Here is an 18,587-nt window from a genome sequence, read left to right as displayed (position 1 = left end):
GCAGCCCGACCAAGGATTTATTGGGGTCCAAAGCCAGTCGGCCAGCTCTTCCTTGGGTCAAGAGCCTATATAAGGCATAGGGTGCTCATTGTTTTAGGTATTCAGCTCTTTATGAGTTGGGTCCTTAGGGTCCTTAGAGTAGGGTAGATTTTGGTGATGTTAACCCTTTTTATGAAGGCAGCCAAGGGCTGTAGATTAGGGGTACCTTTTTGTACTATATGAATATACTAAATTTCCAGCCATTGCAAGAGAGTCTGTCGGCTGTACCAGAACAGTGTCGGCTACAAGCGCATCATTATAGAGCAAGATATCCAGAAGGCGCAGCCCGCCGACCAGGGATTTATTGGGGTCCAAAGCCAATCGGCTGGTCCAACAGCAGTCGGCCAGCTCTTCCTTGGGTCAAGAGCCTATATAAGGCATAAGGTGCTCATTGTTTTAGGTATTCAGCTCTTTATGAGTTGGATCCTTAGGGTCCTTAGCGTAGGGTAGATTTTGGTGATGTTCACCCTTTTTATGAAGGCAGCCAAGGGCTGTAGATTAGGAGTACCTTTTTGTACTATATGAATATACTGAATTTCCAGCCATATCTCTCTCTCTACTCTCTCTTCATGTCTGCGTTTTGCATCAACATGTTTCCAGTGGTGTTTAGGGCTGAAAGAAGACCCCCAAAGCTTCCGCGTGTTACATTGGTATCAGAGCATCGGGCTCAACAAAGCTAAACACTGATTCAGTCCCATATGATGGTGTACAGGTCCAAGGTACAGGAAAATACACGGATACGAAGCCCAAGGCAAGGAGCACAAAATCGGGAAGACCTCCCAGGAGGTTTGTTGGTGGTGTTCCACAAAGCCAGAGGGGATGGCAGTCCTGTGAGCCAGATAGGTTCTCGGGCAACGGTCCCAAGGGAGGATTATCCTCCAAGGACTGATGTGGGAGTGCCAGACTCATTTCTCAGAAATGAAGACCAAGACAGTGTTCAGAGTTAGGGCAAGAATGGATTGGGGACTGGAGGGAACAGATGCATAGATCTTATTCTGTGACACAGTGGTTTTGGAGACCGGGCCGGGCTTTCAAAGAAAAGGGTTGCCAGGGATGGATGGATAACAGAGGAACTTCGGGAAAAGATTGGGATGATGACAGTCATCCAAGAACACGTTGGAATCCCATCATCAAGTTTAGCAGAGGGGGATGTCATGTGCATAGCATGCCATGGACATTCTTAGATGCTGGTCCAAAAGAGGCAACCAGAAAAAGAGTATAAGAACCAGAACCTGGAGCACAAGGTGCAGATGAAAGCAATAGGTTGGACTTGGAGGACTTGGAGGACTTGAAGGGGGTACTATCGGCTGCAAGAGAGTCTATCGGCTGTACCAGAACAGTGTCAGCTACAAGCGCATCATTACAGAGCAAGATATCCAAAAGGCGCAGCCCAACCAGGGATTTATTGGGGTCCAAAGCCAATCGGCTGGTTTGACAGCAGTCGGCTAGCTCTTCCTTGGGTCAAGAGCCTATATAAGGCATAAGGTGCTCATTGTTTTAGGTATTCAGCTCTTTATGAGTTGGATTTATGAGTTGGATCCTTAGGGTCCTTAGCGTAGGGTAGATTTTGGTGATGTTCACCCTTTTTATGAAGGCAGCCAAGGGCTGTAGATTGGGAGTACCTTTTTGTACTATATGAATATACTGAATTTCCAGCCATATCTCTCTCTCTCTTCATGTCTGCGTTTTGCATCAGCGTGTTTCTGAAAGAGTGCACAGAGCGGAAGCAGAGTGGCACTAGAATGTGCTGAACAGAGAGTGCAAGAGAGAGAGAGATATGGAGTAAACTATGCTGAATATACTGAACCAAAGCAGTCCCAAGCAAGAGACAGTGATAGTCTCATAAGTGAGGGAGCAAATAAGTACAAGACTCTATGAAAAATGAGAGGCCAGCACCCACTATTTATAGTGGGGAAGAGCTGGCCGACTGGAGCATAGAAACAGGCCAATTGGAGCTGTTGGACATGGCTCCCTAGAAAAATGCCAGAATGGCTGGGAAAAATCCCAGAAAAATACTAAAAAAGGGGTGGCCAGCCCACAAGCAAGGGCCAAACAAAAGGGGACCAAATGGGCACCATACAGAGCAGAAACTGGGGATGAAAGTGCTAACACCCCCTCTCAGCACCAGATGCTGAACAAACTCCGAGAATCCGAAGATGAGGAGCCAAGGAAGCCTGAGAAACCGGCTTGGTGAACAAATCTGCAGCATTCTCCGCGGAAGGACAATACTCCAAACGCAAATCTCCAGCAAGAACCCGTTCACGAACATAGTGATACTGAATCTCAATGTGTTTCGTACGAGCATGAAACACAGGGTTCTTGGCGATGGCGATTATGCAACTCTGATTGTCACACCAAAGAAGAGTAGATCCGGTAGGAGGACAGCCAAGCTCCTCCAATAATCTCCGCAACCATATCGCCTCACATGCAGCATAGCAAACTGCACGGTACTCCGCCTCAGTAGAGGAAAGCGCCACAGTAGGCTGCTTTTTACTGCTCCAAGAAATGGCTCCAGACCCAAGTGAAAAAACACAACCAGTGGTCGAACGTCGTGTATCTAGATCTCCAGCCCAGTCTGAGTCAGACCATCCAACAAGAGTGCGTCCTTGGCCATAAAAGATGCCAAAATCCAGAGTGCCACGTAAGTACCGAAGAACTCTGAGAGCACACCGCCAATGCTGCTGACGGGGTTTGGATGAGAAGGAACTCAATAAACTGACTGCGAAGCATATGTCCAACCGGGAGTAGGTCAACCATACCAAACGACCGACGAGAACCCGATACTGTCCCTGATCAGTCCCTGGAGAAGCATCAAGTGAAGAAAGCTTCTCACCAATATCCAAAGGAGAAGATACTGGTTTGCACCCAGTCATCGGAAATCTGTCGAGAATCTCCAGAGTGTACTTCTGCTGAGAGAAGAAAATGCCCTTCGAGGTCTGCCAAATCTCAAAGCCAAGAAAATAGTGCAAGAGACCCAGATCCGTCATCTCAAACTCTGTCTCCAAAGCATCCATAACAGAACGGATCCGCACAGAATAAGAACCTGTAAAGATGAGGTCATCGATATGGGCCACTATGATAACAATCAACCCCCTCTCAAGGAGGATATAAAGGTTCGAGTCTGCATGAGAGCGGCGCAGGCCGAGCTTCTGAAAGAACTCATCAATCCGCTGGTACCAAGCCCGCGGAGCCTGCTTTAGACCATATAAAGCGTTCTTCAGCCGGTACACATGATCCTGTTTGCCCGGAACAACAAATCCTAGCGGCTCATCAACATAAACCGCCTGTGTAAGCTCTCCATTCAAGAAAGCCGACTTGACGTCCATCTGGAAAACGGGCCATCTATGATGTCCTGCAAGTGCAAGAACGGTGCGAATGGTAGTCATTCGGGCCGTTGGAGCGAAAGTCTCATCGAAGTCGACACCAGGGCGCTGAGCATAACCCTTGGCAACCAACCTCGCCTTGTGCTTGTCCAAGCTGCCATCAGCTCGGAACTTTGATTTGAAAATCCAACGCACACCAATCACCTTACGCTGCAGAGGCCGAGGCACCAAAATCCAAGTGCCATTCCGTTCGATAGCATCCAGCTCTGTCTGCATAGCATGACGCCAAGACTCATGTGAAAGAACCTCGTCTACAAAAGTGGGATCAGAAGGACCATTAATGATTGTAGACATAAGAGCATAATTAACAAACATGTTGCCCTCATGAATTTGTTTCCCTGTAACTCTGGAAGAACGCCGAAGAGAGCCAGGCGGAGGAGCAGAAGGAAGCTCACGTAACCCAGAGTCACGAACTGTCTGATAATACCAACCAGGTACAGATCTGCTCGAACTCGCCGGAGGAGGAGCAGGGTCATCATCATCTGACTGAGAATCCTCAGCTGGAGGTGTAACAGTAACAGCGGGAGCAGGAGGAGGAGTAGGAGGAGGAGAAGGAGATGCAGGAAGAAGAAGCTCACCACCCCCCTCTGAAGATGTAATAGTCTCGTCGAACACCACATCATGGCTCACAACAACTTTACCGGCTTGAGGATCATAAAGACGATATGCCTTGGACACAGTGCTGTATCCGAGAAAAGTCATGCGCTGAGACTTCGAGTCCAACTTGGAGCGGTGCTCCTTAGGCACATGAACATACGCCGTACATCCAAATATCCAAAAATGAACAACGGAGGGCTTCTCACCATGGAAAGCCTCATATGGAGTCTTGTCGGGAAGAGCAGCAGTAGGAGACCTATTCTGAATGTAGACAGCAGTGGAAGCCGCCTCAGCCCAGAAACGTCGAGGTAATGAAGAATACTCAAGCATAGCACGGGCCATCTCCATAATGGTCCTATTCTTCCTCTCGGCAACTCCATTCTGAGATGGAGTATATGCAGTAGTAAGCTGTCTCCGAATGCCATGTGTCTTGCAATATTGCTGAAACTCCTGGGATGTAAACTCACCCCCTCCATCGGTCCTGAGAGCCTTGACCGAGTGACCGGTCTCTTTTTCCACCTCGGCTTTCCAATCACAGAAGTGATGAAAAGTCTCATCCTTGGTCTTCAGAAAGTAAACCCAAGTATATCTGGTAAAATCATCCACCATCACGAGCATGTACAACGCCTTACTCAAAGACGCGGTACTCATAGGACCACATAAGTCTGCATGAATGAGAGCAAGTGATGTCGAAGATCTGTGTGTCGCCTCCTTCGGAAAGGCGGCTCAGTGCTGCTTCCCCTGTAAACAAGAGGAACAAGGAGAAGACGGAGCCTTGATGGTTGGTAATCCATCAACCAACCCATCCTTCGAAGCTCGCTACAAAAGCTGATAGCTCAAATGGCCAAACCGAGCATGCCAAAGAGCAAAAGAAGCACCAGAAGAAAGCAGAGCGGTCAATTTATAGAGACCACTATCTTGGACTCCCTGAGCCAAGATGCTACCAGTCGCTTTATCACGAATGGTAATCTCATAACGAGAAAAGATCACCTCCGCACCCTGAGCTGTAAGAGCACTTACTGACAAAAGGTTAAAAGCCAAATCTGGAATATACAGAACGTCAGAGAAGTACCTCTTGTCCTTGTCAGAACGGAAGATGGGGATAGTGCCATGACCATGCACTGGCACAGAAGAAGAATCACCCAGAGTGATCTCGCCTGATCTGGCAATGAAGTCCTCGAACCAATCTCGATGGGGTGTCATATGAGCAGTAGCACCGCTATCAACAATCCAAGACCGTGACTGAGAAGTCACAAGAGCAAGTATACGCCGAGTACCTGCTAAGAGAAGTATTCCATCATCCTTCTTGGGTTGAGACACCGCCGTTGAGGAAGCGTTCTTTGCTGCTTCATCACGCTTCTTCTTGTGACATTGGGGTGACTTGTGACCCTTCTTGCCACAATAATGACATTCAATGTCCTTATTCTTTGAAGATTTGTTGTCTTTATCCTTATCGGAATCCTTGGAGTTCTTGTCAGAACCCCCTTTACCTTTCTTTTGTTGAGACTTCCCTTTATCTCGTGCTGCCAAAGCTCCATCAGCGCCACTGGAGGTGCCAGTCCGCTCCTGAAACCGAGACTCTATCTGCATAATGGAGGGGAGAACTTCCTCCCAAGTAACTGGAATAGGACGAGGAGAAGAAACCAGAGACTGAAAGTATGCATCAAACCTCTCTGGAAGTTTGGAGAGCAGCCAAATAGCCATATCCTCTGTGGAGATGTCCTTGCCACAAACAGCAAGCTCGTCCCGGAGATCTTTCATCTTTGAGATGAAAGCAGATAAAGATGGAAACGCAGAAACTGATAAGTTCATAAGTTGCTTTTCCAATGCCAAAATCCGACCCGGAGACTTAATCTCATAGAGATCTGCAAAAGCCTTCCAAACTTCATGTGCAGCATCAGCTGTACGCACATGAGAGAGAACAGCATCCTGACAGTTCAACATCAGGAAGGAGAAAACACGTCGATCATTCGACTGCCAAATATCAATCTGTGCCTGAGTCATACCACCGGAAGCAAGGGTCGGAGGGGTGGCATTGGCTGGTATAACAAGCCAATCCCAGAGATCCACGCCACACAAGGCCGATTTCACCTTCACCTTCCATAGGGTGTAGTTGGAACCATCCAACTTGGCAGACTCAGCAAACATATGAAGAGAAGTGGGAGCAGCCATCACAAGAGCTTGGGCTCAATCTCAAGAAATGCACAATCTCTGAAGAAAAGGTGTCCTCCACAGGTACCAAGAGTGCCACCAAAGCCTGCAACACCACAAGCCCCCTCTGCAAAGGGAAAGGACCACTGGAGAGGAAAACGCAGCAATGAACAAGTGCTGTCCTGTAGAAAACAGGCCGCTGCAGTCCAATCTCCAAGTGGGCAATGAAACGCTGATCTCCAAGAGCCAGACGGCTGAATCGGTGAAGCCAATCTGAAGAAAAAACAACCAGCAGAGTGCTGCCCAGAAAACGCAGCAGCAAAAGCTATGGATCTGGAAGAAAACGCAGAGGAGAAGGTGCTGAAAACAGGGCTGAATCTGGGGCAGCAGAAAGGTTGCTAAACCTAGAGCGATGATACCATGAAAGAGTGCACAGAGCGGAAGCAGAGTGGCACTAGAATGTGCTGAACAGAGAGTGCAAGAGAGAGAGAGATATGGAGCAAACTATGCTGAATATACTGAACCAAAGCAGTCCCAAGCAAGAGACAGTATATTCAGCATAGTTTGCTCCATATCTCTCTCTCTCTTGCACTCTCTGTTCAGCACATTCTAGTGCCACTCTGCTTCCGCTCTGTGCACTCTTTCAGTTTCCAGTGGTGTTTAGGGCTGAAAGAAGACCCCCAGAGCTTCCGCGTGTTACATTGGTATCAGAGCATTAGGCTCAACAAAGCTAAACACTGATTCAGTCCCATATGATGGTGTACAAGTCCAAGGTACAGGAAAGTACGCCGATATGAAGCCCAAGGCAAGGAGCACAGAATTGGGAAGACCTCCCAGGAGGTTTGTTGGTGGTGTTCCACAAAGCCAGAGGAGATGGCAGTCCTGTAAGCCAGATACGTTCTCGGGCAACAGTCCCAAGGGAGGACTATCCTCCAAGGGCTGATGTGAGAGTGCCAGACTCATTTCTCAGGAATGAAGACCAAGACAGTGTTCAGAGTCAGGGCAAGAATGGATTTGGGACTGGAGGGAACAGATGCATAGATCTTATTCTGTGAGAGAGTGGTTTTGGAGACCGGGCTGTAAGGAGTCATTATCCGTGAGAGAAGGTTGGGATTCTGAGATAGCCCTCAACTTATTGTCGCGCCTCGAAAGAGGTTACTTTTGGTTTAAGCAACAATGAGCGTGTGGAAAGACTTCGTGGCCCTCCTATCTGTGTAGGGGCACTGTTGCACCCTTGCAATCTATTCGGTATCATACTTGGGGAACTGGTAGAGAGCGATTCCAGGGCACGGAAAATTCTTTTCTTTATGAAAAGCTGGAAGATAAATTATGGCCAGCTAATCAGATCATTCTACGGAGGACTCCATCACCCGTGCTCGCCGCATGCGGGAAGAAGATAGAGACAGGGATCATGTTACGGCTTTGACGGATAACGATCTACCGTTGTCTACCAGGGCTGAGGATCGGCAGGATATTGATGCCTTGATGAATGAACTTGAAGAGCTCCGTGCTTTGCAAAGAGATCTTGATGTACAGAGGGTCATTGAGTCAAAGTCTCATGTCAAGGCTGATGTGGCCACGTTTGCCATTCTCCCCTTTAGGGTGATGGGAGGCCTTCAGAATACGAGTGGTGCCATTCCCCCTCTTCAATCAAGATTACGGGACATGCAATTGCCCAATAGATGGGAATCGACAAACCTCGAGTGGCTATTGCTTATTTAAATAGCCATGGTGGTGTTGTTTCCGATGATGAGGGCAAGTGGGTCTTTGCACGGTAGCCTCGCATGCTATCCCGTGAAGGGAACTCCGATGATGTCGTGAAAGGGCATGCAGCCCGCACCAGTGATGTGAGAGGGCATGCAGCCCGAGCAAGTGATGTAAATGGGCATGCAACCCGGGCAAGTGTTTTGAGGGGGCTTGCAGCCCGAGCAAGTGTTTTTGAGGGAGCTTGCTCGGGCATGCAGCCCGAGCAAGTGTTTTGAGGGGGCTTGCAGCCCGAGCAAGTGTTTTTGAGGGGGCTTGCTCGGGCATGCAGCCCGAGCAAGTGTTTTTGAGGGAGCTTGCTCGGGCATGCAGCCCGAGCAAGTGTTTTGAGGGGGCTTGCAGCCCGAGCAAGTGTTTTTGAGGGGGCTTGCTCGGGCATGCAGCCCGAGCAAGTGTTTTGAGGGGGCTTGCAGCCCATGCAACGAATATGAGGGGGCATGGCTCAAGGGGATGATGAGGGGTTTTCAGCCCATTTGAGAGATGCAGAAGATCTTCATGTATTGTCGGTGGTGTCTCCACCTTCTAGGTATGTTCCTGCTCCTAAAGTTCCATCCAGAGTGGAAGGTGTTACATGGGAAATCAGCCCTAGATCTGGGCACCGTCGCCATCGTAGACATGATGAGGATGATGATGTATTAGAGCGTCGGGATGCTCGTCATAGCAAGAAGGCCAAAGAGTCCAAGTTAGGGGACAAGGACATCAAATTTGAGAGCTATAACGGAAAGTTGGATACTACCAAGGCACTTGCTTTCATAAGGCAATTTGAAATAGCATTTTGCACTGAGGAATTTACAGAGAAATCTATGCTCAGGCATGTGGGTATGCATCTTAAAGAGATTGCAAGTGATTGGTGGATGGCAAAGCTTTTGGATAGAACAACTGCCCGTACATGGAGTGCTTTCAAAGAGCAATTTTATGATCAGTTCTTTCCTCCTCACTTCGAGAAGGATGTACAAAAGGAATGGGATTGGCTAACACAGGACGAAGCCGAATCCGTTTCCTCTTATGTTTCAAAGTTTTGGCGGATTCTTCTCAAAGTCACACCTTTCATGACAATTAGTAAGGACGAGAAGAAAATAAAGTTTGAGTCAGGGCTGCAATGAATCATTCAAAAGAGCTTTGCAGTGTATCCCCACAACACCTTACAGAGCTCATATACTCAGCCACTATTTCTGAGGAGTTGCATGGTAAGAGAGCATCAAAAAGACAAGAATTCAGCTCATACAAGGGAAAATTCAGAGCTGGAAATGAGCAGAAAAGGATGGACAGCCACCTAAGTTTATGCCTAATGAGTCCAAGGATACAAAAAGGGGCTCAGAAAAGAAGCCAAGGAGTAAAAAGGATGATCCTAAGCTGTCCAAACAGCATATTTTTTATTGCATGAGAGAGGGGAGCAAAGATCACATGAAAGCTTAATGCCTCCAGAATCTCAAAAAGAATAATGTGTAGGATGCCAAACCGAGTGTGAATGTTATACCCGATGTTCAGGGTAACACTACACATGAACCAAAGAGCAGAATCTTATGCAAAGCTTGGGACAAGTTAAAGGACCAAACAGCTTTATTCCTTTTTTATAATGCCTCAACAAATAACTTCATATCCATACGGATGGCTGCTACTCTTGGGTTAAAGCCGAGGAATTGGGCATGGACTTTCATGCAGATGCTGCCTTTGAGAGCAAGGAAGTTAAGGTCACTCCCATCATTAGGAAGCTTCGCATACAGATACAGGGATATTTGGATCATGAAGACTTCCTCGTGGCACCACTTACGGGATGTGATGTGATACTTGGGATGCCCTGGCATTATCGTTTGAATCCCAGAAAGTTATATTTACACATAACGGTAGGAAAGTTTGTATTGATGCGGGTACTACTGGGAGTACTATACCCGTTGTAAGCCATATATCTATTTCAAAGGCAATAAAGAAATCAACTAGTTCTTACTTGGTCTTTGTACGTGATAATGTTGAGCATGATGCTGTGACTCCCGTAGATCAAGATAAGATTGATTTCTTAAGTGAATATGCTAATTATTTTGTTGATTCACTACTAGGACAGTTATCCCCAGAGAGGCCAGAGGATCATTGTATTGATATAATCCCTAGGAGCTCTCCTCCTAACCGACCTCCTTATAGGGTGAGTGCTACCCAACAGGAAGGAAATCATGACTCAAGTAAATGATTTACTTGAGAAGGGGTTGATAAGGCCAAGTTCTTCGCCTTATTATTCTCCAGTTTTACTTGTGCAAAAAAGGATGGGACATACAGAATGTGTGTTGATTATGGGTCCCTTAACACGATTACTATCAACAACAGGTTTCCGATTCCTCGAATCAATGATATTCTTGATAAACTTGAGGGAGCTGCTTGTTTTAGTCACATTGATCTTAAGAGTGGCTACCATCAAATTCGAGTGGTACCTCAAGACGTGCACAAAACGGCTTTTCGAACATCATTTGGATTATTTGAGTATTTGGTTGTGCCATTTGGACTTACAAATGCTCACGCCACTTTCAATAGAATGATGGACAGAATTTTTAGACCTCGCCGCAAGTTCACAGAAACTTTCTTTGATGATATTATCATTTTTTCAAAGAGTGAGGCTGAACATAAAGAGTATCTTGCCATTGTTTTTGAAGAGCTAAGGAAACATAAGCTTTTCATCAATGGAAAGAAGAGTGAATTCTCTTGTCAGAAATTCACTATTTAGGGCATATTGTCTCAAAAGATGGAGTACACATGGATCCCGCAAAGATTCAAGCCATCAAGGATTGGCCAAAATTGCAGAATGTGCATCAAGTTAGGAGCTTTATTGGTTTATGCTCTTATTATCGTCGATTTATTCGACACTTTGCTTTCTTAGCTTCGTCTTTACATGATCTAACAAAAAAGAAAGTAGCATTCCGTTGGTCGGATTCCGAAAAGACAGCTTTCAAAAGTTGAAGGATGCCATTATATCACGGCCAGTTCTTATTATTCCAGATTTGCATAAACCTTTTGTGGTCAAGTGTGATGCATGTGGAGATTATTTGGGGGCTGTTTTGAACCAAGAGGGACATGCAGTGGCTTTTGAAAGCCGCCGCCTGCAACATGTAGAATTGTATTTACAGGTTTATGAGAAAGAGTTGTTAGCCGTTATTCATGCCCTTCAAACATGGAAGCATTATCTTTTGGGGGCTGAATTTATGGTAAAAACAGATCACCAGAGTTTACAGCATTTTCTTACACAGCCTAAACTCTCGGAAAAGCATCTAAGGTGGGCAAACTTCTTGTCCATGTTTCATTTTCAGATTTTGCATACCCCGAGCAAGAAGAATTTGGTGGTGGATGCTTTGTCAAGCAGGTCTCAAGTGCATGCCGTAACTACCGCCTATCATCAGCACTTATCAAGGATGCAAGATGTGTATGCTTTGGACACAGATTTTCAGCTTATTTGGGCTGATTTGAATAATGGTACTGTTGTCCCATCTTATTCGATTAGAGATGGGTTTCTAATGATGCAGAATCGTATTTGTGTAGTGCGTGAATTACGCCAAAAGGTTATGGAAGAGTGTCATGCTCTGCCATATGCTGATCATCGTGGTATTCTGGCTACTACACAGGCTTTGGAAAGATATTTCTTTTGGCCAGCTCTACGCAGGGATATTGAAGCTTATGTGCAGGAGTGCATAGTATGTCAGAAAGTCAAGTTTGACAAACACAAGACACCTGGTTTGCTTCAACCCTTACCCATTCCACGAGAACCATGGGAAAGCATTGCTATGGATTTGCCGAAATCGACACATGGAAATGATGCTATATGGACTATTATAGATCGTTTTAGCAAACAAGCACACTTTATTCCTGTGAGGAAAACAATCAAGCCAGAGCACATGGCAAAGTTGTTCTTAGCTCAGATTTTCAAACATCATGGCATGCCCAAGTCTATTGTGGGGGATAGAGATCCTCGGACTACCATTTTATTTTGGTGGGCATTGTTTGATAATATGGACACAAAGCTGAGTTTTTCATCAGTTTATCATCCTCAAACGGATGGTCAGAGTGAAATTGCAAATTCAGCTGTGCTTGACTTGCTCAAGTGTTATGTATCTGAGCAGAAGTCAGATTGGGAAAAGCATTTGCCATTGGTTGAGTTTGTATACAATAACACAATGCATTCTTCAACTAATAAGACTCCATTTGAGATAGTCTATGGCAAGGTGGTGCTTCCAAAAGATGAAATCTTTGCAGCAGATGAGTATGTCCGTGATTTGGATACACTGCGTTTGAACAAATTCGGACAGCCATAGAAAGACCTCAAGCTAAGCAAAAAAAGGAAGCTGACAAACACAGACAAGACGTGGTTTTCAAGGAAGGTGATTGGGTATTACATAAGTTTGAGAAAGCACATCTTCGGAAGCGGCCAGGTAAAGAAGACCGGTTTCCTAAGCTTTCAAACCAGTATTACGGGCCATTCCAAATCTTGCAGAAAATAAATGAAGTGCCATATAGATTGGTATTGCCCGATCACTGGAAAATACACAATGCCTTTCATGTCAGTTTGCTGAGGCCTTATGTGGGACCACCTCCTATGGAACCAATTTTGGAAGATCCACCAGAAGTGGATGAACTTGAGAAGGTATTGCAACCTGAGCAGATTTTTTCTGATTTTCATAAAGAGCGCAAGCATGCAGGTGGCAAGCTAGTGTGCAGGTATCTTGTGAAGTTTAAAAACTATTCGGCTATGGATGCAAAATGGATGGACGAGGATTATTTTGCGGATTATCCGGAGCTTCTGAAGGCCTACTTGGAAGCTTTTCAATTGCAGTCAAGTGCGTAGAAGCCGAGGGGAATGTCACAAGGTTCCTTACAGCTTCTATTTTTCTACTGTTCATGTGTGGCATGTGGAGCCTGACATGACATACATGTATGGCTGGTGTAGCCTGACATGGTGTGTCTGTGTGGCATATGGAGCCTGACATGACAGTACATGTATGGCAGGTGTAGCCTGACATGATAGTACATGTGTGGCTTGTGGAGCCTGACATGGTGTACATATATGGCTCATGGAGCCTGACATGATGAAATTCTCTGGAACTAGCTATCTTGGAGATCTTTTGTATTTATGTTCTGGGAAGGTTCCGGAAGGATCATGAGCCCTGGACGTTTTATCGGATACAACTGAGCAGATCATGAGCCCTGGACGTTTTATCGGATACAGCTATCTTGGAGATCTTTTGTATTTATGTTCCCGAAGGTTCCAGAAGAATCATGAGCCCTGGACGTTTTATCGGATACAACTGAGCAGAGGGTGTTTCTTCCAATCTAGCTACACTCATGTGTGTGCATGACTTTGATTTTATCTTTGGATGACTTGTCTTATTTGCCTGGACAATGCCTGAGATTTCTGCCTGCGTTGTCCAAGGGGCCAGGGACACCTGGGCACGCACACCTGTTTGGGACTGACAAGTGGTCTACATGTGTTTTGCAGGTGGTAAGTATCCCCAAAAACTCAATTTATAGTTTTATGAGTTCACATGCTAATAATTATTGGTGCAAGTTCACAGTCACATATAAGTGACCGGACAACTTATAAGTGAGTACACATTGAGCGGGACTTATTTAATACACGTGGCGGCCAAAAGCTGGGCACTAGGCAATATTTGGGCCTCCTTCAAGTAGGCGCCCCCTTCTGGACCAGAAAAGCACACGTGTGAGCTATTTTCAGCAGGGAAGCCCTATTATGGGAGAAAAACTCCAGTTCAAGGGTAGGCGCATGCTTTTTTGGGGTGCATGGAGCTGGTCGACTGGTTTTCTCTCTGTTTTACAGCCTGCTGCAGCTATCTATCGCGACAGAAACCTACCAAGTGTCAATAGAAGGCTGGCCGACTGTTTGCAGGTTCTCCTACTGCTGGCCGGCTGTGGTCTGAAAAGCTGCTGGCCAGGGCATATAAACAGGAGGAAGAGCTGGTTGAAGGGCTGGGAACAGATCCTCTACTGTTTGAAGACCTTCTGGCTTGTGTGCAGCTGCTAGTCGATTTCTTCTGTGGCCACTGAGGGCTGGTTGACTGCTGTAAACAGCCTTTGAGGGCTGGTCGACTTGCTCTATGAGCCAGACAGGAAGAAGACGACGATGTTGAGTTGTCCCGGGCTGATGTGGGAGTGCTATGGGCTGTCCATAGTTGTCCTGCATGTGCTTGATGCCGGGAATGCTCACTTGTGTTGAGAATTGTTAGCAAATTCAGTTTATGTTATGTTTTCTTGTTTTCAAATTGTATTGGAAGAAACAGGTGCAGCCAGTGGTGAACCCTGGGCACCCGCAAAGTTGTATTCGAAGCAGACTCCTTTTTGGTAATCTAACCGTAAAGGGGGGAGGGGGGGGGGAGGGGGGGTTCAGCCCATCTTCTGGCCCCTAGTGTGGTGTACTGTGCAGATTTGTCATCTTGTTTTATCTGGCATGCTTACGTGTATTTTTAGATTTCATGATTGATAACATTTTCCGTGTACAATTGCTCTTCCGTTTACAATGTGGGTGTGCCCACCCGCGAGAGGAGTCTCCGATTTTGTGCATATTTATCCCAGTTTTGTAGGCGTGTAGGTGGGGGGGGCAGTTTTTCCTTCTCTGGCTGGCCTGTAGGAGGCGGCTGGCCATGGGGGCCCGCCTAGAGGCTGGCCAACCAGGCCAAGCCTGGTCGTGGGCCAGCCGACCAGGTCATGCTGGTCGTGGGGCCCCTATAGGGGCTGTTGGCCTGTTTAGACAGGGCCAACTAGCTGCCCTTGTCCATATATATAGGGGCACCTTGCCCCCCCACATCTTGAACAGGATATAGTGTGTGTATATCAGAGTCTCAGAGCACATCTCTTCTCCAATGGACATTCCGACAATTACCTCCCCAATGGCCAGAGGATCATCGTTTTGATTTAGTACCTATCTAGCTCGCTTCTAGGGTAAGCGCCACTCAGCAAGAGGAAATCACGACTCAAGTGAATGAGTCGCTCAAGAAAGGACCTATGAGGGCGAGTTCTTCACCTTTTTGCTTGCCAGTTCTTTTGATTCACAAGAAGGAAAGCTCATTCCGTATGTATGAATTATTGGGCCCTTAAGGAGATCACCATTAAGAACTGGTTTCCCATACCTCAAATTGATGACGTCGTATAAGTATCAGTGATGCCTTTGGTGTCACTAATGCGCCAGCTACTTTCAACTACATGATGGATCTATCTTTTTGGCACATCGAAAGTTTATTGGCACCTTCTTTGACAACATCTTGGTGTTTTCCAAGAACGAGGAAATAATGTGCCAGCTACTTTCAACTCCATGATGGATCTATCTTTTTGGCGCATCGAAAGTTTATTAGCACCTTCTTTGACAACATCTTGGGGTTCTCCTACCTAGCTCGCTTCTAGGGTAAGCGCCACTCAGCAAGAGGAAATCATGACTCAAGTGAATGAGTTGCTCGAGAAAGGACCTACAAGGGCAAGTTCTTCACCTTTTTGCTTGCCGGTTCCTTTGATTCATAAGGAGGAAAGCTCAATTATTGGACCCTTAATAAGATCACCATTAAGAACTGGTTTCCCATACCTTAAATTAATGACATTTTGGACAAGTTGGATGGTTCCACATGCTTCAGCATGATTGACTTTTGCTCCTGAGGATATTCATAAGACAACATTTCAGACTGGGTCGTATAAGTATCAGTGATTCCTTTGGTGTCACTAATGCGCCAACTACTTTCAACCGCATGATGGATCTATCTTTTTCGCACATCGAAAGTTTATTGGCACCTTCTTTAACAACATCTTGGTGTTTTCCAAGAACAAGGAAGAGCATAGAGCTTATCTCGCTTGTGTTTGAAGAGCTCTGCAAGCATAAGCTCTATATCAATGCCAGCAGACTGAGCTCTTTCTTTCCGAGATTCATTACCTATGCCATAGTGTGTCAAAGGATGGAGTTTGGATGGATCCCGCAAAGATCCAAGCCATTCAAGGTTGGCCAAAGTTAAAGTCGGTACACAATGTACGAAGCTTTCTTGGCTTGTGCTCATATACCAAAGGTTTATCAGGCATTTTGCTCATATTGCGTCTACTTTGCATGACAAAGAAGAGGCCTATTTTTAAACGGACTCTGCATTGCACTACACTTCACTTGAGAGGGAAGCTTTTCAAAAGCTCAAAGATGCAATCATTTCGGGACCAGCGCTAATCATTCTGATTTGCATAAACCTTTCAATGTTGAGTGTGACCCGATAGGAGCTGTCCCCAATCAGGAGGGACATGTCGACTATGAGAGTCACCGGTTACTCTCGAGACTCAGCATCATGTGGGAGCAAGAACCAATAATAAGTCATCGAAGATTGTAAGCTTTGGATAAAGAACTAGAGAATGCCACATGCATCTGCCTCTCACCGGATGCATGTGAGCATCATAGCCCATGCTAGAGTTAGAAATAAGGACCTGCGAAGAAAGAAAACAATCATTAAAATAGCATATGCTGTAGTAAGAGAACTAGTGTTACATCCTGCTAGGCAAACATCATGGGCCACATGAGTGGCGACATGAGGCAAAATGGAGCCGCCCATCAGCAGTCAAGGTTCCTAACCACTGGCCTGAATAACTGAAGACAAGTTTTCTGAGGAGGGCGGAGACAATGTAACTAATGATAGCAAGTCCTGATGGAATAGAAGTATGAACCTTTAGATACCAAGCAGCCAAGAAGGATGCTAGTATAAGATAGGGGGGAAGCTGGCCCTGGGTTCTATATCACGTCAGGGTCAACCCCTTCGACAACATACTTAGAAGAGAAGCTTGCATGTTTCAAGCTTGAAATGGGTGAATTCGACAGTAAAAGAAGCACAAAGAAAGGTGCACTAGGGCTGGCAGTCATGTACATGAGAGCATAAGAGCAAAGGGAGGCAAACAACTAGAGATCACTCAGGGAAATAAGACACAACATCATACAGGAATTGGGAAAAAAAAGGATAGAAAGATAATAAGGGCTAACTTAACTAGTCTTGAACACAGAGCAATTACACATACCATCATACAGTGCTTAGCTAAGGTGAGAAATATGGAATCCAAACAAAATAGATATAATTGATTAGGTTAAAAATTGACCGGTGGTGCACGTTCAAACCCTAACAGTGGTATCGCAATACTCTCTATTATTTTTTATAGAAACATTACAACTCAGCACTGCGCATGTTAAAACATCGCATGGTCGCAGACAGATAATTGTAATTAGCAATAATTAGGTTTTAAACATAGCCTTGGACACAAAGAAACATCCTGCAGTGCTTTAGCTACTATAAAGAGATTGTTTGAATGCAGACAAGAAATTAGGTTAAATTACGACAGCCTGTTATTAGCACTAAACCCTGAATTTGTTTCCTTCCCATGCAACTTCTGAGGTAACATGAAAAACCAACCAACTTTTTCATGCCAATTTGTGTGGCCCGCTAACCTGGAATAGCTGAAGCAGATCGAAGCGATGAAGAACCCATGCGTGCTTTAATGAGACGAGGCCAGGCACACGGGGCCTTGAAAAAGAAGCAAAAACGCCCCTTCTTTCCTGAACAGAAAGTGTTTCTGGCACGATGGAGGCACTAGAAAACTGCTTCAAGTTGAGACGAGCAATCTAGAGATCAGAACAGAATTGGCATTTGATCAACGAATTTTAGCTCAGAAACCTGCAGCTGCGTTCGCCTTCCACAGTAACACGCAGTAGGGCGCCCACCAATGTGCTCGACACCCCTCTTATGATTCTGAGAAAGATCCACAACCTGCAGAAAGGTTGAATGCAGGGGGAGAAATAACGCAAATGCTCAGGAGCTGGAGCTATAGAGGAAAAAGAGAGAGAAGGGCGGGTGGGGCGGGGGTGTGGTGGGTTCTAAAAGAGCTTTGCTCCCTTTGTAGTTGTTGCTGTGTGTTGTGTTTGGGCTTTTTGTGCACAGCAAAAAAGTGAGTGCGCGCACTCCTCCTTTTATTTGCACAAATGGAAAATGGAAAAGGGCTCTTCTTCTTCTTCTTTTAGGTGTTTTGGCTACTTCTTAGGTTGTGAGGAGCCATACCCAAGGATGGACTTGGGCTCTTTCACATTTTTGACTTTAAACATGCCCATAACCTCCAAACCCATTCAAGCCGCACAACCCATTAGGCCACGTGAACATGCCACGTGCAAGGGTGTTTGCTGTTAAATACTGTTGAAGCTCTAGAGAAAAAGGCTTAAAACCCTTCTGTTATACAGATCATAATGCCCATATCTTTTTGAGCTTTTGACAGTAACAAAATTAGCTTGGCAATTTGTTTGTCGAGCAAAACGCTTGAAACTCAGTCTAGCAATTCATTCCCTCGCCAAGCCTTTCTTTTGAACCCACATGACTTGCATAAAGGAATTAACATCAAATTAGGCAATGGCAACTTCTAATAGGGTCCCCAAGTCTTTGAAAAATGAGTATTCAATGAATGAATTAATCAAAGAGTGCCAAAACCTTGGAAATGAATGGTGGAAAAAACCTTTGTATTAAAACATTAAACAGTAATGTTAAATCCTTTAAAGTAGATATCAAACTTTGTGATTAATACGGCCATCTTATGTGTTTCATAAATAAGCACCCCTATATTGTGTTTCATAACTCAATCCATTGCTGCATGTGCTCCCATTGTTTGTTCTCCTCT

General features: G+C 45.6%; 1 protein-coding gene across 2 annotated transcripts in view; it reads right to left on the bottom strand.

The window, feature by feature from the left end:
- The window catches only part of LOC147640361 (uncharacterized), a 106,185-nt gene extending 88,257 nt beyond the window's left edge, over positions 1–17,928 (bottom strand). The window contains exon 1 of one of the 2 annotated variants that reach the window (XM_086779711.1): positions 17,374–17,928. The gene's annotated coding sequence lies outside the window, so the exon portion shown is untranslated. The remainder of the gene's footprint in view (positions 1–17,373) is intronic. The other variant, XM_086779718.1, reaches the window with a different exon arrangement.
- Positions 17,929–18,587: the final 659 nt, after the last annotated feature.

Source organism: Cibotium barometz, chromosome 3, assembly GCF_041138505.1.
Source record: "Cibotium barometz isolate CiBa-2024 chromosome 3, ASM4113850v1, whole genome shotgun sequence".
NCBI classification, from domain to species: domain Eukaryota; kingdom Viridiplantae; phylum Streptophyta; class Polypodiopsida; order Cyatheales; family Cibotiaceae; genus Cibotium; species Cibotium barometz.
Note: the sequence above shows the minus strand (reverse complement) of the source record. Positions and strands in the feature narration are given on the sequence as shown.